Source organism: Archocentrus centrarchus, unplaced genomic scaffold (genome assembly GCF_007364275.1).
Source record: "Archocentrus centrarchus isolate MPI-CPG fArcCen1 unplaced genomic scaffold, fArcCen1 scaffold_158_ctg1, whole genome shotgun sequence".
Classification (NCBI taxonomy): Eukaryota; Metazoa; Chordata; class Actinopteri; order Cichliformes; family Cichlidae; genus Archocentrus; species Archocentrus centrarchus.
In genome coordinates this window covers 1591-26090 of record NW_022060203.1, presented here as the reverse complement: position 1 = coordinate 26090, position 24500 = coordinate 1591, and the positions used below count along the sequence as shown (strand labels likewise).

Sequence of the window (24500 nt, the reverse complement as noted above, 5' to 3'; positions counted from 1 at the left end):
CACAACATCATGAAAACACTCTGAGAATCCAGAGAAATCTGTGTGTGCGAGGAACAAGGCCAATGGCTGCTTGCACATGTGCAAAGGCACCATCAATGCTGAAACTTGGTTTATTTATATTAAAAAATATTGTCAGTTGTTTGGCGCACTTACTCACTGTAAAGGCAGCTATGAATAAGAAATACCATCTGCATGGTGCTGTGGTTATTTGCATTTTATTTCCTATTGACAAACAGAGAAGTGTTAAAGTTTCTTAGAATTTGTGCACTGGTGACGTTGGTGTTGAGGTGGTGCTACTGAAACGTATAAAAACTGAAGCACAGAGAGCTCAGTGTTATTTGTTCCACTGTGACAGAAGTGAACTGTAACCTGAGCTGCAGTAGACGTGATCTCTGCTCATTTCTCGTCTTCACTCCTCATTGGGTAAGAACTTGTTTCCTTGCACAGCTCACACAGTGCCAGCTGTCATTGATTTCTCTTTAGATAAATATTCAGTCAGATGAGGTTCATTCACCTGGCCACTGCATGAACTCATTGCAACAAATCTGATGTTTCAGAGAATTTCCTTCAGTGAGGATCTTCACCGACTGCTGCCTCAAACAGTCGACTCCTACAAACATCGTGGGTGCTCAAGCCAACAAACCACTCTGTAGCTAAGTGAAAATCAGGCAAAAGGTGAGACATCTCTGCTAGTTGTTGTTTGCTATCATGCGATTTGCAGCATTAAATGTGTATAGTAATTGTGTAGACATGGTTTAAAGGATAAAATGTTTCTGAAACAAAAATAATTAATAAAAAAACATATGTTCATTCTGTTTTTTTAATTTCTTTGCCACAGAAATACAATGAAAGCTTCCATTTTCCTGTTGGTGGCGCTCTCTGGAGCTGTGCTCTGCATGACTAACAGCCGTGTAGAGAAATTCAAAAATCAGCATATCATCAGCAGCGTCCCACAAGGAGGGTGTGATGATCTGATTAAAGAAAGGGACATCAGAGATTATGATAACAACTGTAAGTCAAAGAATACCTTCATCATTGGTAACTATCAGCAAGTTAGAACAATCTGTAATCCAGATAATTATGTTCACCTTGACAATCTGTATAGAAGTCCCACAAGTATGGACATTCTGCATTGTGAACTGAGCGGTGGAACAAATGATAATCCTTGTAGTTACCAAAACAAGAGGATGAAAAGGCAAATTACAATTGCATGTAATAAAATCGATAATTTTCTTCAGCCTGTACACTTTGAATGTTGTTGAGCTGTTGTGTACATGCTGTGATCTTTAAACATCACTTCATGATGTTGCTGTGGAGATGCTTTTAAAGACTTTAAATTTGCTTAAAGTAATAAAAAAATAAGGAACTGGTTTCCAGTGAATGTGGAAAAATACCACAATCACAAGAGTTATGGCAGCATCCTTTAGACTTTCTTGTCTCACTTGCTTACAAATGGCAGAAAAACATGTTGCTGCTGGTAACTTTGTCAGTCTGGACTGAGCAGGCGAATGTTTCCTCTGCTCATTTGTTCTCCTGGTCATCACAGGTCAGTGATGCGTCCAGAACCAAAAAAAAAAAAGAGAAGAAAAAAAAATGCATAAATGAACACTGTTGTCCTTTAACACACTCCCACACAATGTAACCCTCCAGTTCAGTTATGCTTATAGCTGCTGTGCATTTGGCTAATTTCTTCTATGTTTTGAGTGTTTATGTGTTTTATGTTTGTAAAATGTATCAAGTCAGTCTGAGGTCGTTCGTTAGCATCAAACTTACCGAGAGAAGAAAACCAGAAAGTACCGTTAACACAAACGTTAGTGAGTACAGTATATGTGGATGTAGGCTTCTTCCATTAAATTGATCCATTAACATGATAATGTGGGTTTCTTTCTGTATTTGTTTATGGAAAAGGATGTATTTTCTTTTTATTCTTTTGTGTTGATACTGTTTGATTGATGGTGAACAATAGTGGATGAATTTGTGGATCTTTGCTTGTGCTTGTGTAATAAATTCTGGCAAAACTGGCCAGCAAACAGCAGCACGTTTCCTCCTGTTTTACAGAACTGTCATCTGTTTTCACGCCCACTGTTACAGATCCTGTTACACATGCAGTCTTTTATTTTCTGAAGTTACCTGATAACTAACCTGGACGTTTCACTCTACCTTAAAAACAAACAAACAAACAAACAAATTTAAAAAAAGAAAAAAAACACCTTAAACAAAAAAGGAAAAAGTAGACCCTCTTTCAAATCTAAGGTTTCACATATGTGGAGATAAAAATTTAAATGATCTGTTCTTAAAGTTAGATAAATACAACCTGAGATGAACAATAACACATGAACTAAGATAAAATGCAGAAGCGTTGTCTGAAACCAAAGTACAGCCATTAGGAGGGTAAGAAGCAGCTAGCTCATTAAATGCACCTGATTAAGTGATGATCAGTGAGTGTGAGCACCTCTATAAGAGCAAAGGTTTGTGTTAACCTAATCTCACAATCAGCCACACCTCTGTCATGGTGCAGGACAGTGCAGAAAACTAAGCAGCTTCCTCTTCTGGGTTAAACTCATTAAGAAGACACATAAGACACAAGTCACTGTGGGAACACACCGCCTCTTCTTCCAGTGCACTTCTAATGAGGACAGTTGGCAACAAATGTATGTTTGCTGTTTTCTAGAGAGCAAAAGAAAATGTTGATAATTATTTGTTTTTAAATAACAGAATCATAGTGAATTTAACCCAGAGTTACAAAAACAGAGGTCTGAGAAAATCCATATTTCTGTCTTTCCTCAAAATGTCCCAAAGAAACCTGAAACCTTTATTCACGCTGCCTTAATTTTAATACGTAGGTATTGGTTGTGAAAATGTGCCTGCAGCCTATGAGATAGTTTCATTGAGGACATTCTCATCTGAATAGAGAGGATGCAGGCTGCTCTGAATGTGAGATATTCAAATTCAATGAACCAAAAACACATCAGCAGAAACTGTGTGAACACACTGTTTGTACATTAAACACAATCTGTTTACCCCATTTTAAAAAACACTGGAAACCAGAAAACAGATTGTTGTTCACTGAACACATCTTGTGACTCGTGTTTGTATGCAAACCTCCATCCATCCATTTTCTTCCGCTTATCTGGGGCTGGGTCACGGGGGCAGCAGCCTAAGCAGAGAAGCCCAGGCCTCCTTCTCCCCAGCCACCTCCACCACCTCATCCGGGGGGACCACAAAGGCGTTCCCAGGCCAACCGAGAGATATAATCTCTCCAGCGTGTCCTGGGTTTGCCCCGGGGCCTCCTCCTGGTAGGACATGCCCGAAACAGCTCACCCTAGTCAGAAACACCTCAACCGGCTCCTTTCGATGTGGAGGAGCAGCAGCTCTACTTTGAGCCCCTCCTGAATGTCTGGGCTCCTCACCCTATGTCTAAGGGAGAGGCCAACCACCCTTCAGGGGAAGCTCATTTCTGCCGCTTGTATTCACGATCTTATTCTTTTGGTCACTACACAAAGCTCATGACCACAGGTGAGGGTAGGGACGTAAATTGACAGCTCCGCTTTCACGCTCAGCTCCCTCTTCACCACGACAGACCGGTGCAGCATCCACATCACTGCAGATGGATCCCCATCTGTCTGTTGATCTCCTGCTCCCTTCTCCAGTCACTCATGAACAGACCCTGAGATACTTAAACTCCTCCACCTAGGGCAGCAACTTGTCCCTGAGCCGGAGTGGGCACTCCACCCTTTTCCGACCATGGCCTCAGACTTAGAGGTTCTGATTCTCATGCCATTCGCTTCACACTCAACTGTGAATCGTTCCACTGCGAGCTGGAGGCCACCACCTGATGAAGCCAACAGGCCCACATCATTCACAGAAAGCAGAGATGAAATTCTGAAGCCACCAAGGCAGAAGCTTTCTGCCCCTTGGCCTAGAAATTCTGTCCATAAAAATTATGAAAAGGGGCGGTGACAAAGGGAGCCCTGGTGGAGTCCAACACACACAGGAAACGAGTCTGACTTATTGCCAGCAATACAGACATTCAGACCTGCGTGAAAATATAAATTTTTTTTTTTTTTTTTGGTCAGACCATCCTGAATTCTCTCCATCTCGTCAGATTTCTGAAGCTTTTTGACTTCTCTGTACAAACTGCAGAGGGCACCATTGTGTATTTGTCTTCAGACATGGTACATTTATTTGTTTGTCTGCTATATGTGCTTTTAAAGTGAATCTCAATATGTGAAGGCTGTGAAAACCAAGTAAACCTTTTTGTTTATTACTAAAACGTTCACCTGTCAAACAAATGTGTAAACCAATACATCATGGAGACACACATTGTTTAAAGCTTGTCATTAGATTAGAAGCTTGTGAAACATCCAGACAACAGCCCACGTCTAACATTAACGCACAATATCACAGGAAGAGGAAACAACAAAGGTAATGATAAAGTAATGCAGAGTAATGAGCTGTTATGGTTTATATTAACAATGAGGATAAAAAACAAACAGCGAGCCCCTCAGTCAGCTGTGGAGGTGCAGGATATTTATTCAGTACTTATTCTGAATATTTTTTACTGGTTGTTTATTATTATCAGTAGTAGTAATGGTAGTAGTGTTCAGTATGTCATCAAGAGTGGTTAAAATGACCTGACTGTGATGATCCCCTTTGTGGAAGTAAAACTAAACTGAATTACAGAAACAAGTTCTTAAAAAAGTTTATTAGATCAAAATTACACCTAAATACAGGAAACATGTCTCAATAATACAGTAAAATAAATAAACAATTATGTAGGGAAATGTGAACTAATAAAAAACTATTATTTCAGCAGATTTGTTCAATTGTAAAACTGTTACATGTCTGATTTCTTCTAAATTTGCTGTTAAATTTTATTTCATTATTTCATGTGATGCTGTGAGGCTGCAGGACGAGGACACAACACGCAGACTCCAGAGACTGAACGAAAACTCTTAAACAGCCTTTTTGCTGGGAACACACTGAATAACAGACACACACACACACACACACACACACACACACACACACACACACACACACACACACACACACACACACACACACACACACACAAAGGAACAATCATAAAACAAGGAGCCCAGACAACTCAAAAGCACAAGAATATATCACACATAAAGGCAAAGAAAAGAACTAGAACATAAATCATCTCAAATCCCAAATAACAAACTCATAAAACTCAAAATCCTGGATCCAAGACCCACCATCACAGTGTAGCAGGATGTTCACAGTTTCTTTCTCAGTACTTTGAGCGCTTTCAAAGCATCACACTGTGGCCGAACTGAAGCTTTAACTATGACATGAATTCACACCGTACCAGAGCACATGTCACACAGCTGTGAACTGTACATGTGTGAAGACACATTTATTTCCGCAGAGAAGAAAAAAGTGTTAAAAGCACTTTGAAAGAAAGACGTTTGCACTCAAACTGATGAAGCGATAAGAGAGAGGCCTAAGAAAAAGAGAACAATGGTCACAGAGCTCAGTGATCAGTGTAACTCCCTTTGTGTTTGTACAAAATCCTCAAGTTTTAGGCTGTTTGTAAAATAATCTCCTGAACATACTGTGAGGAAATATCTTGATGGTCTCTTTCACAAACCTATAAGCCTGTGTTTTAGAGTCAGGCAGTCAGACTATGTATAAAAATGTCTGTGATTCCTAAAGAGCAGATCTAATATTTTTGTTAAACTCCTTGAATTAAAGCAGAAAGTCTGCAGTTCAGTCACATCTTAACTGTAAGATTTAAAATCCACTGTGGTGATGTATAGAAGCTGCCCACCAAGTTACTGACCTCACATGTTTTAACTGACCCCTATCACAGTGATAGTAATGTATAAGTGACAGAGAGACTTCATTTGATCAATTTATTCAAGGATGGAAATATTTTATCTCAAATATTTTTGTAGAAAAGAAAAGAAAATGTAACTTTGAGCAAAGAATTGCTCTGACAGCATCACTCTGTAGCTGGACTGAGGGCTTATTCACAGCATGAATACGACTCTGCCAGAGTTTATGTTTATGCCACAGACAGCTCTGTATGTGAGAGGTTCACAGCTCACTCACACATCAGCACAAGTCCTCTGTTGTTTGTGGTTTCTGTATATGAAAAATACCTCTGAGTCGATTTACACATCACAGCGAACCTAGAAAACAGCTTGTTGCTCAGTTTGATCGTGAACAGATAATTTGTGACTTTTGTACAAACAGACTTCACATGTCCAGCTTCTGTGAGGAGGACTGAAAATGATGGCAGCTGTAAATTAAAGCTCAAAGTCATAAACTGACGTTCAGGAGAGTCTCGATCCTTTCCAGCTGCTTCTGGTTCAAACTGACATCCTCTCGCTCGGTGTAGGCCATTTATAAAAGACACAAACAGAATTAAAGTACAAAAAAATGTTGGTGCTGTGAAAAATTTGCATAAATACAAAATGCAATTATCTGCAAAACTCATAAATCCACATTTTATTTACTATTGAACACAGAAAACATATGAAATGTTTAAATTGAGACATGTTATCGTCTCATGAAAAATATTACCTCATCTAAGAAAAAGTGTTGATGGTGCAACAAAAGGTTGGAAAAGTAAGAAACAGCTGGAGGAACGTTTTGCAACAAATCAACTTAACTGGGAACGGCTCAGTAACAGAACTGGTATAAAAAGATGTTAGAGAGGCCGAAACTCTCAATGCACAACATCATGAAAACACTCTGCACATGTGGAAAGGCACCTTCAATGCTGAAACTTGGGTTATTTATATTAAAAAATACTGCCAGTTGTTTGGCACACTTACTCACTGTAAGTGTCACTGTAAAAGCAGCTATGAATAACAAATGCCATCTGCATAGCACTGTGGTTATTTGTCGTAAATTTGCATTTTGTTTCCTATTCACAAACAGAGAAGTGTTAAAGTTTCTTAGAATTGGTGCACGGGTGACGTTGGTGTTGATGTGAATGATTACTTGAGGTGTTGCTACTCAAACATATAAAAACAGAAGCACCCAGAGCCAAGCTTCATTTGTTCCACTGTGATAGACGTGAACTGAGCTGCAGTGATCTCTGCTCATCCTGACTCTTCACTCCTCATTAGGTAAGAACTTTTTATTTGCATATGAAAAATATTTTATAGGCAACAGGTTCAAATAATCTTTAATTATCATTCAGACTGAGCAGACTATCAGATGTTCCTCATCCAGTTATATAATGAATTCATTTTAATTGTTCAGCAGCTTCAGAGCATTTCATTCACTGCAGACATCTTCACCACCTGCTGCTCCAGACGACCGACTGCCTGAACTGCTGCAGGTTAACAAACAAACCAACCAACCAACCACCAGTAAAGCAAAAAACAAGGTCAGTGTCCTAATTTGGAAAAGTCTGAATTACAAGTTCCATAAATTTCTATTGCCAACATACTAGGACTGGGGCGCTTTCTCAAATCTTTATTCCGCATTTATTGGTGACTTAAAAACTTAAAAAAGAAATCAGTAATTCACAGGCACAACAGCTAAGAAGCCCTGATAGTACTGCCCCACAAAAAAACCTAGACAATGAAAGAGACACCATCAAACAAGATTAAATTGTTACTTAGCCATGAACCAAATTTAACAAATTCTGTTCTGCATAAACTTGCTGCAGCACTTGGGTATTTTCTGAAAACATCACTTATCAATCTCAGACTGTAGACAGCTCTAACATATATGAAGACAATATTTAGCTGTGACAGCAAAGACACACAATACTGGGACTGAAGGAGAGAGAGAAGCTGCTCTCCAATAACCTGCAGTCTTTGCATTTAGGACAAACACTGGTTAATTTAAAAAAAAAAGCTTTAATAAGCAGAATTATTATAGCTAAATAAAATAACACAATTTGACAAAAAAAAAACTATAATCTATATATCAAAATATTTCAAAATCACAAAAGCAAAACTGTTTAAAATGATGTACTAAATGTAGTTAAAAATCAGTGAATTCTTATTCTGGGACGTGTTTCCATTTTTCCTGCTGCAGGAAATAATGAGGATCCTGTTTGCCTGTTTGCTGCTTGTGCTGCTCTTTGGTGCCGGACTTTCAAAACCAAAGAAACCTCAACCAAAACCAAGGGAGAACCAACCTGAAAAAGGTCGTTATGAAGAGTTTAAAAGACAGCATATAAATCCTGATATGACTGTGGAAAACTGCAATACATCAATAAAAGAGTTGAAGATCTACAAAAACAACAGCCGGTGTAAGAACAAGAATACGTTCATCCTTAGCGATGAGGAAACTGTCAGATCCATTTGTACTGGGCGAGGAGACGGCGATGTAACTAGTACATCAGTGTTTAACATTGTTGACTGTGACTTAAAGGGTGGAGAAATGAGACCCGATTGTGATTATAAGGGTACGTTTTATGGTAAAAAACATATAATAGTCAGATGTGAGGGAGGACTTCCTGTGCACTACTATGATTTTTTCCGCCAAAAAAATAAACAAAAGGTAACTGGAAAAAAAGTCTCCCAATGGACATCAAATATACATTTTCATCAATTCTAATTAAAAGTCTTTGGGAAAGGCTTTTTCAAAATATCTTTTTACTGCAATCTGTCTTAAGCTCATACAGCTATTTCCACACATTTTTATGAAACATATAAAACAACCCCTTCTGACTGGGGAATCAGAAAAAAAGCATGTTGAGAAAAGCCTGCGCTTAAAGGCTCATACTTAGATAGATTTACAAACCTCGGTGTATATATCAGTGTATCTAGTGCTTTAGTATTGTGAAGAAAAGCTTTAAATCCAACCACGATAGCAACAGCAGTGATTGTTTGTACTACAGCTGTGCTGAAATGATGCCAAAGGTGATTTGATGACTCTCAGACACAGCTCGCCTCTAATATGCCTGTTAAAAAATATTTGTTAACTGATGGCAGAGTAAACGTGCAAGAAATGTTTTTTCTTTGAGAATCAGGACTCGTAAGCAGACATGTTCTTACTCTCTGCACTGCATGTTTATTTTCTTTTTGCTTCATGCCACTTGTATGATCATATGCTACTATGTGCTCATCTTAACCTCATTTACTATATTAAAAATAAATAACCTCATTAAAACCAATTTGGCACCTGTGAGAATTTCTTCCTCTTATCCATCCATCCACTTCTGTTTATCCTGGTCAGTGTTGTGGGGGTAATGGAGCCAATCCCAGCTGTCATAGGGTGAGAGCCAGGGTCCACCCTGTGCAGGTCGCCAGCCTGTCGCAGGGCCTTTTCTTTTATTGTGACGATTAAGACACAAGTTAAAGTTGCTGCTCCACTTTTTAGTGAAGCAATATTCAGTGTGTGTAAAACATTCTGGATGCACTAATTGTTAAAAATGACCTAATTTACTTAAAATGTTGCACAGTAAATGTCAAAATGTTGAAAATTGTTTTGAAAGATTTAAAAATGAGAGATATTTGAATGTGTTCACATTGTCAGTATCTGAACCAACCAAGCAGCCATTCTCTATAAAATGACCTGACAAAGATCTCAGATTCACTTTAGCAGATGTATATTGTTAAATGAGACAACAGATATTTGAATTTTCAGTTTTTGTGTCATTACAGTCACAGTGGTGGAACTCTTTTGAGATTCTTGCACATTATAGCTTGTTTCAATCTGGCTGCTATTGCACACTCTGAGTAGGGCTACAATTCATTGAATAACTTGATTATAAAAACTTGTGAGAAAAATATGCAACACCAATTAAATAATCACACCAAGGCAGATATGCTGAAGCCTTTTTTGTTCATGCAAGGAGCAACTCACACTTCAGTCATCAATTGAGGAAGTTTAGGGCAGTCTTGTTAACCTCTTGCATTCATTAAGATAAGCATGTGATTATCAGTTCTTCTTTCTGATAGTTATTCCCTTTTTTGGCTTCAGTCAAGGTTCAGCCTTCAGCTGAGCCTTCTTCTCTTCATCCTGTTCTTGTTATTGAGTTACGCGTAGGCCTGTGATAAAACACTCAGGACATGCAATTAGTCTCACTCAGGACCCAGTCACAACTTCTCCATATATTTCTTTTCTTTCCAAATAAAAATCCGCAACATAAGTTTTTTGCTTTGATGCTTCATTTAATTTGCAACTCTGTAGTGCAGGCGTCACCATGTGGATCACTCTTTCTTAAAGATCTGCTTTAGTTCAGCCACAATTTTGGAATCATATTTTATTTTAAATCAGACTACATGAAGTCTTCCAGGTTATGATGTTATTTGCTCAGTGAGCCAGTATTTATTTTACACCATACTTGTACATCTTGCACAAAGGGTGACACACTACAGTACACATAACTGTGCTGTGCAGGTGTTCAAAATTAAAGTTAGCAAGAATGGTTGCACATTCACAGTGCACAGCATGTACACGCTGTCAGACCAAAAACCACAGATATGAAAAATACTTCTACTTCTGCCTCCCACAGAGTCTTTATGTTGTTTCGGTCATTTCTCCTCATATTTTAAAATCACAAACAGAGATGGGTTGATGTTTCTGAGAGATCATGCTCTCATAGTTTCATAGTGAAGTACAGCTAAGTCCAAAATGTTTCATACCCACCTCCCTGATTGTGTTTCATGAAGCAGTATCCACCCTTGACATATTTTTTTTGTCATTAATTTTGATATCAATCTTAATAATCAGTAGAATATCCTTTTGCTTAATCCGTCAGTCTTAGTTCACAACCAGATTCTTGCAGCTGAGTTTGATTAGCAGATATTCCAGCAAAGACCTCAGATTTAAGCTCCACAAATTTTCAACAATTCAGGATAACACAATAATAATAATTTATCATAACATAGGAATTCAGCTTCAACCTTAATGTTTCTACAAATCCTGACTTTTGAATCAGTACAGAAGCTCAGATTTACTCAAGAAATAATCTGTACATCCTTTCTCTCAGTCATAGTTTGGCCAAATTGAGATATTTGCCTGATTCTACTTCATTGACACAGTAGATTCAATGAGCAATTATGAGGACAACAATGTATAAGATAAAACACAAGAACATATTTTATTACTGCATGTTTAAAAAGCCTGTTCATACCACCCTGAACCCACCCAATCTTGGAAGGTAAGCAGGGTTAGGCCTGGTCATCGGGGCAACGGGTAAATAAAGAGCGGAGCCTCCATTTTAATCCGATGGATGGAGGATCGCACGTGTCAGTGTGGAGCATGACGAGTCACTTTAATCATCATCATAGACAGAATAAAAGTTTGTTATAAAATATATAATTTCTTTTATAATGTCTGCTGTCACCATTTACACAACTTGAATCTCCATCAGATGAAACTGAAACATAATTTCACATTTAATTTATAAAATCTAATTATTCAGTCTGACGGACAAACTGCAGGAGAGAGAAAGTGAAGATAAAACTGCGGAGAAGAAACAGCTCAGACTGAGTTTACTGACCGACCTGTGTGTTAGAGACTGAGACAGCAGCAGACCCCGGGGGAGCTGACCTCAGGCCAGTTTGTTACTTAATAAAAACTGTTTTTGCTGCAGTTTATGACACTTCATGTTATGGTTATTTCTTTACCGTGTACCGTAAAAATAGAATCTATTGATGGAATAGCAACCTCAATTTATTCATTTATTTAATTGAGGATTTCATTATTTCTGCCATTACTGGATAAAACTGAGATTTACAGAAAGATGTTTCCATTTTAACCATTTTAATCTGATCTAAGATCAGCTGAAGCTGATCAAACATCAGCTTCACGATAGATGACGGCTCTCTGACAGCCACAGCAGAGATGTTTCACTGAGTTACTGTTAAAGGTCAGAGTTCATTCATAGTTTCATGTTTAGCTGAAAACATTCAGAGCAGCTTTCCAGTAATGAATGTAAAGTTTTACCAGTAAAGGCAAACATGCTGTGATAAATGCCTCAGTTTTATACGTTTTAAAATTCAGTGCACTTTGGGAAGATGAGGCATTTTAATTAAATAATGCAGTGTTGGAAAATGAAGCCATTATTAACAGATCCAGACTGGATGAGCTGAAAGTAACTGGAGCCTGAACTGGATCTGGGCCTTATCGCGTCTGAATCCGTGACCCTGATCCATTTGGATCCTCCTGCTGTACGGGTGGACTTGGACACGGTTTGCAGATCCGTTATAGAGCCTGTGATCACCGATTTTGGTGATTTTCAGTGGAAAATATGTGGAAATTCACACTCTGAATTTTAAACACCATAACTTTCAAAATGACATCATTTAAATCCATTTAGTTTAGTTTTCAAGTCTTCAAATATTTCAGCCTCATCTTCACTCAAACATTCACATCATCTTCTGATCCAGACATTTTTCCATCCACAGTGTGTTCTGTGTCAAAAGCTTCATCCAGATCAGTGTGATGTAACAGTGATGCTGCAGTAACTACAGTAAATGTTTCAGAGGAACTGACTGACAGACTGACAGCTGCAGCTGCCTCATTATAAATCCGCGACATCATCACTGTCTCCGTCCTTACAGCCTGTTGACGAGTGAACGACTGTAAAAGCTTCATGTTACGTACAAAAATAACAAACTAACGTCTAACTGGGATTTCAGTGCTTGTAGAAACATAAACATCTGCAGATGAATTCTCTCCTCTGATCGCTTTGCAGCGTCTTTATGAATGAGGAAATGAATGGGAGTGTCAGACAGGTGGTTCAGGTGCAGCAGGAGGGGAGGAGTCAGAGAGACACTGATAAAACCTGCCAGCGAGCAGGTTAGGGTCACAGAGTCTGTTACCATGGTAACTGACTGGAAACCCGAGTTTCCCTCATTTTAGGGTTAACAAACTCAGTTATTAGCAAAACCTGCTTCCTGGAATAGGACCCATGTATCTGAAATCTTCTGGATGATAAACATTATTTCCTAGTTTTAGTCTCCAGACTGTCAGCAGAGGTTCCTGCAGTCTGTAACTTCCTTTCTACCCAATGAGCATCAGTGATGATGAAGGTGCTGATCCTGGACCTCCACAGCTGTCTGAGGGACTCACTGTCATTTCTTTACTTTGTCCTTATTAATGTTGATATAAATCATAAGAGCTCCATTAATGTGGATGACTTTATAATCCACTTCTGTTTTCCCTTTTCTCCTCCCTGTTATTTACTGCTGATGTATTCAGCAGATGTGTGTCGTTATCTTAGAACAGACTATGTGCATGTATCTAACCCAGGGGTGGGCAACTCCAGGCCTCGAGGGCCGGTGTCCTGCATGTTTTAGATGTGTTCCTGAGCCAACACACCTGAGTCAAATATAGAAGTCATTAGCAGGACTCTGGAGAACTTGACTGCATACTGAGGAGGTAATTCAGCCATTTGATTCAGGTGTGTTGGATCAGGGACACATCTAAAACCTGCAGGACACCGGCCCTCGAGGCCTGGGATTGCCCACCCATCAGTAACATTCAGTTCAACAACTGAAGGGCTTCAGGATCCCATGATGAGATCAGAGAAAATAAACTGATCACAAGAGACAGTTTACAGACTGCTCATAGAGCCACATACTTGCTGTTATAAATGCTGAATCATGTACCAGGTACATCATACATTAACAAAACAGCAATAAAGACTTTAACTGTAGCTTCACCATCAGCTCTTTGTGATAATGTGTGATTATATTTTTTAATTATCAATACAGACAACACAAATTACAATAACACAATCCAATCAGAACACACAGCTGAAACTTCATTCATCTTTTGACAGTGAAACACTGCCCCCTGCTGGACTCCAATAACACAGATGCTGCTTTGACAAGTCAGTGTCAACAAGTTGTCTGCAAGAGAAATGATAAGAATAAAATCTCTATGAAATTCTTGCCTCCCGTGGATCTAGAAGACGTGGGAGTAGCATAACTGAGCAGGGAATGAAAATTTATAAAAAGGAAGTAAACAACTGGGATTGAAAGAAGGAACCACAAGTCCAAGCTAACACAAATAATAAATGCTATTTATTGTCACAATGTCTCCCAAGAACTTAAAACAATCTCCAACCTGAAAACATGGCCCTTCCTCTGAGGGGAAAAGAAAGAAAGTTAAACAGCCTCAAAAGCAATCCAGAAACAAAACTGGATTCTGGAAACTGGAGCACATCTGTTGTTAACCAACAGACACATATTTCACCGTCACCAGCGGGAGTAACACCACTTCATGCGCGTCACTCTCATATATCCACACAAAAGCACTGCTTCACCTGGCCCAACCAGCCCGTCTACCCATCTCCTTCTTATACAAGGTGACCTTGATTGGGAATGGGAGCACTCATTGTCGGGGAAAGGATGACAGCTCCTGCAGAGGGATGAGAGCGAACAGAAAACGCACACACACACAAACACACACACCCTGTAACAATTGTAACAAAATACAGAACTTACTGATTGTAGGAATGCACCGGTGTTAATTTTGACAGCAAATTTTGATTTAGTTTTAGTCATAGTCTTTTGATGAAAATGTAATTTAGTTTTAGTCATAATTTAGTCATCTGAATAATTTTAGTTTTAGTCTAGTTTTAGTCGACGAAATTATGGTAAGAATATAGTCGACTAAATCTACAGTCGATTTAGTCAACTAAAATATAAAGGCTGTAAAATGTAAATGCTTTTTTTTTCAGTTCCCTTGAATTAGTCCTTATACACACACAAAACAAACATTTATTAAAAGTTATGGAATATTATTAATAATATTAACATTAGTGTTTCACCTGCTTCCCACACACCTGATCATTAACACCACCTTACTGAGATAATACGAGTGTTTTACAGCAGGACACGCTCTGAAAGGAACAGGGCAGTGTTCAGGACTAAGATTAGGAAAGGCTAATCCACCGCGGTGTGGAGATTTTCTCTAAACAAACGTTAAACTGGGAAAAACACTTTACCCTGCATGACATTACAATGCTCACCTTTGCATGGAGATCTGGGTGACTGGTTTGCAGATGTTGTTTAAGATTTATCTTGTTTTTACCCGAGATAGTCGCCCCACATGGTTTACACATCGTTTTGTTTGTCACTACGTCAAAGGACCAATGTGTCCATACATCGGCTCTTCTCTTTCTCCCTGCTGACATTGCTTACATAACTTAGTAAAGACAAATCACAGGCTAGTTTGGTCTTCCCAGGTTTAGAGCAAATTTGCGCAACTGTGGGTTTGTTTGGATGTTTTCCTAACTTGTCCTGCCCTTTCACAAATTAAATAAGTTCTGATTGGATTTCGTCTCCGCCAAGCATTTTCGTCTTGTTTTCATTCATTGATGAAAGTGTCAATTTAATTAGTTATCGTTTTTGTCCTTTTAGGTAGTTTTTATTTAGTTATCGTCTCATTATCGTCATGAACAAAAGGGTCATTGATGAAAACTATGATGAAAATATTTCGTCAACAAAATTAACACTGGAATGCACCAAATGTCTAATGTCAGTCCAACTCCATCTAAAAGAGGGATTTCTGGGCTCAGTACTGAGTAACTTGTTAACCTTACTATGTGCAGCAGGCACAGATCCATAGTTACAGAGGTTACTGAATAAATTCATGTCAATGTGACTCTGAGCAGAGAACATGGAGTGATATGATAGGCTTTCTAACATGGATCAAGGTCAAGGTAATGCTGCCATTTTTGTGCGACTTCAACATTTCCAAATCTGATGCTTTTATTATTTTTTATTCAACAAATAAAAAGAAAACAGACTTAACCTGACAGGCTTTTTATAGACCATGAATCAGACAGTCAAGTAATTCATTATAGCTTCAACATTCAGCTAAACTGCTTTTTTTTTTTTTTTTTTTTTTTTTTTTTTACACAGATCAGTGTCACAGTGACAGGCTGCTAGAAGGAATATTTAAAAAAAAGTACAAAACTTGTTGTTTAGAGACTACAAGTCATTTTTAAAACATCTATAAAATCGCCGGTTTTAACTGGTTGACACTTTAAGCCACGCCAACATGAACATGCCTGAGCTCATCATGTAAGCAGGGTCGGGCCTGGTTAGTACTTCAATGGGAGACTGTCTGGGAATAACAGGTGCTGTAAGCCTTTTCACTTCTCTCTACACACTGCAGAGGGCGCTGATGCTGCAGGGGAGAATCCATTTATATATAAATAGAAAATGCATATTAAAAAAATACTTAAAACCAAAAGAATAAAACATATAAATCAATAAAGTTAACTATTTAATTACGACTATAAATAATAGGAGCTGAACTCAAAACATGAAAATCTTCAGGTAGGATGTTGGCACAGATGCATTCACATCCTCAGCTCAGCTGCTCTGCTTCTCCTCATCTTCACTGATCTCCTTCATCAGGGAAAATGTGCTGAATCTTCAAATAATCATGACATACAGAGCTGCTTATTTTTACAGTAAAACAGAAATGTTTCCCTCTGACCTGCAGTGGAATAAAGATTCAATGCAAAACAAACTGAATTACTGGAACAAGTTCAAATAAAAAGTCAAATCTACATTTAATATAGGTATCCTGATTATTATATGCAATAAAACAATAAAATATGTAAACTGATAAACTGGGCACAGAAATAAATGCTTCACTTGAAACATTACACATTTTCAAATATCCTCAAATTTTTTGCAGCTTTTTCTATTTCATTACAGTTGTGGTCAGACGTTTACACCGCTCACTGTGGGCATGAACGTGATGGTAATTTTGCCTTTTAATGATTTTTTTTTTAACTGTTCTTTTTCTTTTTTTTTTTTTTTTTTTTTTAGCCTGTCATGTCTGGCATCTTTCACAATCGAATGATGATCGAATGCACTGATGTACCAAACATATTTGCTTTGACAAGAACAGCTCTATATGTTTCCTATAGGCTCTTCTTGTTAATGTTTGCAATTTTATTTTTATTTATTTATCTTTTTATTTAGTTATTCATGCCAAGTCTGACAGGCAACAAGGAAGGGTCAAGAACAAGAGGTGGGGGGGGAGAAAAGGGGTGGGGGGGAGAAAAGGAAGAAAGGAGATAGAAAAAAAATAAAAAAATAAAAAATAAAAGGGGTTGATATACTCCCACACACCACACACACACACACACATCCCTACGCACACCCCATATGCACCTACATATACACACACACACACACACACACAAGTTTATTGTTTGTAGTAATGTGTGTGTATGCGCCTTTCTAATGCAATGTATTCGATAATGAGGGCGAGAAAACTGCAACCCATGCCCCCGCGATCCAGAGGCAGATAGGGAAGGACCCAGGGGACCCAGGCCATCCACAGCACAGGAGCTCAGAAGACTTGGGGCCACACATCCCGATGGCAACCGCGTACACTCCCCAGAAGAGGAAGGAGGGAGGCTACAGACGGAACCCCCACAATCCAGGGGCTAGAGTCCAGAGAGCCAGGAGACGACGGGCAGCCCACCCCCCCCGGCAGGCCGGCCACCCCCAGCACGAGCCAGGCATGCGGCCCCCGAGGCCCCAAGCGCCCGAGAGCAGCCCGACACCCGGCAAGAGCCCCCCCACGCGCCAAAGAGGCCCAAGCCACCCCCAGGTCACGGCCGCCAAGGGAGCAGGCCAAAACCATGCCGAGACATCCGGCCACACATCCCGGGACCCACGGGCACCCACACCCCAGGAGCGGCAGTGACGACCAGTGGGGAGCAGCGTGGAGCGGTAACTCCCACCCTCCGTGTCCCACAGGTGCCAAGGCTTGGCAAGCCACCAACCCAGGCCCAGCTGTCCACACACACACACTCTCACAAGCATGCACGTACACACACACACACACGTACCAGTCATCCCTCATGTACACACACGCACATACACACGCACGCACATTCGCATGCACCAGTCACACACTCATGCATACACACTCACACGCACATACACACACACACACGTACCACACGTACGTATATAACAATTAATGCACAGCTCTTTGTTTTGTTATCATGTTGTTTTTTTTTTCTTTTTTTATGCTTGGCTCTTTGGTGTTTGGCACTGTTTCATTTCTCTCTCACTTTACACTCCTTTTTCTTCTTCTTTTTTTGCACCCAACATGTTTGCCACACGGACATACAGCACACACACTGCCATACAGGATACACAGTCATGCAGGACACGTACACATGCGCACACAAGGTCATGGAGGACACATGCGAGGACGCGCGCACACATCTTTAGTAAACACACAACACTTCACCTGTTAATCTAAACATGAGCACACTCAAGTTTGTCTCATGGAATGTACGCAGAGTTGGTTCAAGGGAAAAGAGAGTGAAAATTATTAATCGGTTTAAATGATTACAGGCTGACGTTGTGTTTCTACAGGAGACACATGTGTCCAGAACATCTGCGCACACACTCTCCTCTCCACAGTTCCCTCACATGTACTCAGCCTGCTACAACTCCAAACAAAGAGGTGTAGCCATATTGATTAACAAAAAGATAAACTGCATCATTAGAAATACTACATCAGACCCAGAAGGTAGATTTTATAATACTCAATTTAACTATTCAAAATATAGATTTATGCATTGCTAGTATATATGGGCCAAATGTTGAGACCCCTCCTTCTTTAATACCTTCTTCACTTTACTGTCGATCACTCTGACACCACACTATAATAGGAGGAGACTTCAACCTGGTACTTAATGCAGATATTGACAGGCTCAGTACAGCAGTGAGTCAGAGGAAACTGGCAGTCTGCAGACATTCTTAAACAGTACATGAAGGATTTTGGTCTTTGCGATGCTTGGCGTTCACATCACCCCACTCTGAAAGATTATAGTTTTTTTCTCACCAGTACACAAGTCTTACTCCCGCTTAGATTACTTTTAGTTAGCAAGCTCCATGATGATGGATATCACAGACACTCAGATTCACCCTATCACTATCAGTGATCATGCACCGGTGTCTGTCTCTGACACAGAAAGAGTCACACCACCAATCAGGAACTGGAGATTTAATACATCATTACTTAAAGAACAAATTTCATTAATTATTCAAAAAGGAGTGGTCAGCATATTTAGAAAATAATGATCAACCTGGAATATCACCATGTGTTCTTTGGGAAGCAGGAAAAGCAGTAATGAGGGGCAAAATAATATCTTACTGCTCGCATAAGAAAAATAAAGAAAAAGCACTTGTGTTAGAATTAGAACAGAAAATTAAATCTTTAGAAACTGCCTATGCTCCAGTCAATAACTGGAGTGAGAAGTATCATCAAGAATTCAAAGAGAGCCACACAGTACAGAAGAAGTCTGGTAGAGGTAGGAAGTAAAAATTTCAAAGACTCTGGAGAGAAAACTGGTGAGAGATGTGTCTAAAGACCCCAGAACAGCTGCCAAGACACCAAGTTTGGAACTGTAGTCTCAAAGAAGACAATCAGGAGAGCCCTGCACAGGAATGGACCGCAAGGTTACAGACCAAGAAAAACTGCACTTCAGGGCGCCTGAGTGGCTTAGTGGTGAAGCCGGTGACCACATACGTTGCGGTGCGGGCGGCGCGGGTTCACGTCCTGGCCCGTTGCCAATTTGCCCACGTGTTTTCCCCTGTATCTTCCCCCCCATTTCCCAAAGAAACCCAAAGAACAGCGTCCTGACTTGAATCCCACTGAAAATCTGTGGGGTGGACCTAAGACCATCAAATCTGGAGGAACTTGAGAGATTCGCCAAAGAACAATGGCCTCAGTGTGTGAGACTGTTGAAAATGACAACAGACGACTGCACGCTGTCATCCAGCAAAAAGATAAACAGTTGGCTCTTAGCACCAGGGAGCTAATAATTTTGAACCTTAAAGTTTTTGTTTCTTGTGAAATATCTGTTTGTGTGCAAAGTAAATGTAAGCATCCAAAATAAAACTAGGATGTTGGAAAAGCTATATTAAAAATTTCTTGCTCTGTTTAACTTATGAAAAACTTTTCAAATCTATCCTATCTGCACACTCACATCTTTTAATAAGTGGTGCTGTAGGTTCTACAATGTCTTTTAACTTGATAAGGCCAAGTCCTGTTAACTTCACATTAGTGATTGTGATTGTTTACAGCTGGTAGTTTCTCTTTGCCAGCATAAAAAGGATTTGTTTGGCAGCACTCATTGGTCTGACCAATACTCAGAACAATGTACTGTAACTGTAATGGTCCAAGTAACTCAGTTAAGCTCTAACAAGGAGAATCACAGATTTACAGTACCAGTCAAAGGTTTGGACACACTCACCCATTGAAATGAATGGGTAAGTGTGTCCAAACCTTTGACTGGTACTGTACATAAGTTGGGAAGGTCTCTTGGTCTCTCATTTCTGACAAACTGCAGATTCCAACACCATCAGTTCAAACAACTGTACATAAGTACAAGTTATTGGATGTGTCACCACTTTGCAAAGTTCTGGAAGAAGACCCAAACTGTCACCCAGGGACCAACAAAGCTCAAACCTGCCATGAACTGGAAACTGCTGGAACACCAGCATCACTGTCCACAGTGAAGCCAGTTTTACATCACCATGGACTGAGAGGGTGCTAACCAACAAAGAAGTCCCTGCTCCAAAATCAACACCTTTAAGCTCGATTGAAATTTGCAGCTACACATAAAAACTGGTTTTGGAATGGATAAAGCAGACTAATATTGAGCTAGTGGAATGGCCTTCCCAAAGCCCCGACCTCAACCCTATTGGAAATTTGTACACTATGCTTAAAACCAGATCTGTGCCAGGAAACCAACCAATTTAAATGAACTACCAATGGTGCCAAGAAGAATGGTCAAATATCCAACCAGAATTATACTTGTTGATGGCTAACAAAAGGGTGTGGCTGAGGTGAAATTTGGTAAGGGAAACCAACCTAACCAAAGTTTACCGGGGTGTCTGCATACTTTTTAACCCTGTGTGGATCAGAGAAAATTAGAAACCAAGAATTGGTTTTACAAGTCATTAAAGATGTATGCTGTGCTATCATTCCACCCTGGAGACAGAGCAGTTCAAGGAATAATTAAAAACCCAAAGTTACAATGAATTCTTGCCCCTGATGAGTGGATGGAAACATGACCACAACTGTGTGTAGCAGGATGTTTACAGTTGCACTTCTCTGACAAGCAGTGTGTCGAAATTGAAACATGTTTAACTTAAAAATGTTACAGATAATAATGGAAAAAGCAACTGAAGAATGAAGGCAGTTTACAATTTGATTTACACTGTTAAAAGTCGTGCCCTCATTTGGCACTACGTTACCCATGATGCACCTGTTTACTTTGTAGTTCTACTCGCTTGTAGGTAGCCAGCTATTTTTGTGCTTCAGCGGGGCTCAGTGCCGTGATAACAGCATCCACGGAGCAGGAATTGCCATCCACTGCCAATCCTTTCCTAACCTTGTGTGTATGAGTGCTGTGTGCGTTCTTATGATGCAAGTATAGTTTTTCGACCCAAATTGGTGTTTATTTTAGGTATTAGCCTCAGGCAGTAAAATTGTCCTTGTGTCTTGTCCGCCTACTGCTACTGCAAGGGCTTACTTAAGACAGTATCTTAAGTTCTGTGTTATACTTTGGCAAATATGTCCTGCTTATAATTGCAAATGTGAATTTACCGTTTATTTCACTTTTCTGGTATCTTTCATCATGTGGCGTCTACCGGCATTTAATGATAATTCATGTGTGGTGTTATGTTGCCCTCTATGGGATTTTCAGTGTTACTACAGGCCAATTTTCATACTGCATCCATGTGAAGCTGTAGGCTACCGATATGGTTATTAATATACACCTTTGTTCGCTTTCTGTTTCAGATAACCACACACACACACACACACACACACACACACACACCTCTACACACCTAGAAATACTCACAACAACATCTGTACCTTCATCATCTCCCATGTACCTTCTTCCATTGCCTCCTCAATAAACCTTCTAAGCTGCACCATTGGAGTTGGCCTATTCCATCTGACCGAGGAAGATTCGATTGACGAGCGATCTGCAATCAGCGCACGTTTGATGCACACAGTCTCTTACAGTGGTCCTTCGAGCCGGATTTGCTTATTGGTTGGATCAACAACATGGCAACTCCCAAGGATAAAGCTTCTCAGGAGAAGAGTCATAAGCGTAGTCCCGTCCACACAGGAACAGGAAGCTTCCGGGACATCTGGTGGAATATGAGCATGACATACCTGATCCAGAAGAGTCAAAGTCATCTACCAGCAGCAGTTCAGAGGAACCTGACAAGGAGAAGATGCAAAGATGGAGAGAGGAGGTAGTTTGGGACAGAGTGCTGGACGCCCTCTGGATGACCAGTGGGATGAGACAGATTTGGCGTTGTAGTGTCCAACGCCACCCATACTACTTTACTTATGGGCCAGGGCTCAGTGTAGAGGAGAAAGAGCATGGAAGACGGATGTGAGTATCCGCGAAGTCGGCCAAACACACGGCAATGTCAGCTTTCGCTTAGTGGCACCGCGAGTAGTTTAGTTTAGTAGTTTAACAGGACCTCATCGGCGAGGAACAGCCAGGATTAATTGATGGGAACGACCCAGGACTGGACATTCTCCTACGGGCCTCGGTGTCGTAAGTCTCCAGCTGGTGAAACGCACTGGATTTCTTTTGTTTTGGACTGTTGACCATGGCAGCTGGTATATGCTGGCCGTATGAAGTCGGGAGTGTACTTCCTTGTTTTGTTGTGTATATCGTTCGAAAACCTGGAGTGGAATCTTTTGTTTTGGCGTTTTCCATTCATTTTTGTTGAACTGAACTGAAAGATAACCCGTAGCTTCACATCTGTATCTCAGAGCCTACCAGACCCCATTAACCTTCTGTTAATGGGGCGGCAAGATGCAGGACTACCACAGGTAGTGTATGGTCCTCATGATGCCCTGTCTGAGAGGAGATGGAAACACAGTCAGGTGATCAGTGATCATTTTTGGAAGCGCTTCATCCTACTTCCCAGGGCTCCAGTTGAGACAGAAATGGAGGAAACCGACTGATAATGCTGCTGTGGGACAAATTGTGATGATCGTTGACTCTAACCTTCCCAGAGGACTGTGGCCAGTTGGGACCATCACCAAGGTTTTCCCTGGGACAGATGGCGTTGTTTGAGCTGCTGAGGTGAAGGTTAAGGACAGTATCTATATTCGCCCGGTAACCAAACTGGTGGAGCTTCCTGAGGAGCCTGAAGATTTAAGTCAGACTTCTCCAAATTAGTGGACTTTTGAACGAGTGTATTTGCTTACAAATACAGGGGCGGCTGTTAAAAGTCCGTGCCGTCATTTGGCACTACGTTACCCACCTGTTTACTTTGTAGTTCTACTCGCTCGTAGGTAGCCAGCTATTTTTGTGCTTCGGCGGGGTTCAGTGCCGTGATAACAGCATCCACGGAGCAGGAATCGCCATCCACTGCCAATCCTTTCCTAACCTTGTGTGTATGAGTGCTGTGTGCATTCTTATGATGTAAGTATAGTTTTTTGACCCAAATTGGTGTTTATTTTAGGTATTAGCCCAGGCGGTAAAATTGTCCTCGTGTCTTGTCTGCCTATTTTTCGTCATGTGGCGTGTACGGCATTTAATGATAATTCATGTGTGGTGTTATGTTGCCATCTATGGGATTTTCAGTGTTACTGCAGGCCAATTTTCATACTGCATCCATGTGAAGCTGTAGGCTACCGATATGGTTATTAATATACACCTTTGTTCGCTTTCTGTTTCAGATAACCACACACACGCACACACACACACACACACACACACCTAGAAATACTCACAACAACATCTGTACCCTCATCATCTCCCATGTACCTACTTCCATTGCCTCCTCAATAAACCTTGAATGAGGACACTGACAGAAGAGGAGAAAACGCTGCATGAGAAATAATTCAAACTGTGACTCTCAGCAAAGGCGTGCTCTCACATTGTGGCTGTACTGAGTGTTTATGAGTGGTGTGAGTACACACTACCAGAAAATTGTTGTTAACCACATTGTTCCTTTCATTACCACACCACCTATTTGCAGCTAAGTGATGCACTCTGTCCCAAAGCTGTGAATAGTTCAAACTGTTCTGAGAGCAGAAGAAGCCCTGCTATTAATACAATGACTGTAGATGTTTTCACACTATATTACATAGATTATGTTTTGCTTTGTGGCTAAACTTTAATACATTTACCATTTAATGCTTCTAACCACGACTGTCATAAGCAATTTTGAATGCCGATATTAGACCGGACAGCTCATGTCAATCAGAGGGGGAGAAAAAACAAAAAACAAAAACTTGGGCAAGACTAAGTACACCCTTACAACTCCCATAGGAATAAAGAGGGTAAGCAGCAGGCCAGGCACTGCTAATCAAATGCACTTCAGCTTGTCTATAAAAGTAGAGGTTTAGGCAGTTGGCTGGTCTCAAACATTCAGGTGTGTGTTAACACGATGTCACAATCTTCCCAGGAATAGTTATCCCAGCAAAATCACCCCCAAGTCAGACTGTGCAATGCTTAGAGAAACATTTCAGACTCTACAGGCATCAGTAAGCATGTTAAAATTTAA

General features: G+C 40.2%; 2 long non-coding RNA genes across 2 annotated transcripts; both read left to right on the top strand.

Annotated features, from left to right (window-relative positions):
• The first annotated feature begins 346 nt into the window (after positions 1-346).
• Positions 347-2008, top strand: LOC115775491 (uncharacterized). Its single transcript, XR_004019331.1, has 3 exons — positions 347-423; positions 558-675; positions 839-2008. It is a non-coding gene; the product is annotated as an uncharacterized LOC115775491 (long non-coding RNA).
• Positions 2009-7032: 5024 nt separating this feature from the next.
• On the top strand, positions 7033-8044 carry LOC115775490 (uncharacterized). Its single transcript, XR_004019330.1, has 3 exons — positions 7033-7109; positions 7246-7372; positions 8032-8044. It is a non-coding gene; the product is annotated as an uncharacterized LOC115775490 (long non-coding RNA).
• The last annotated feature ends 16456 nt before the right edge of the window (positions 8045-24500 follow it).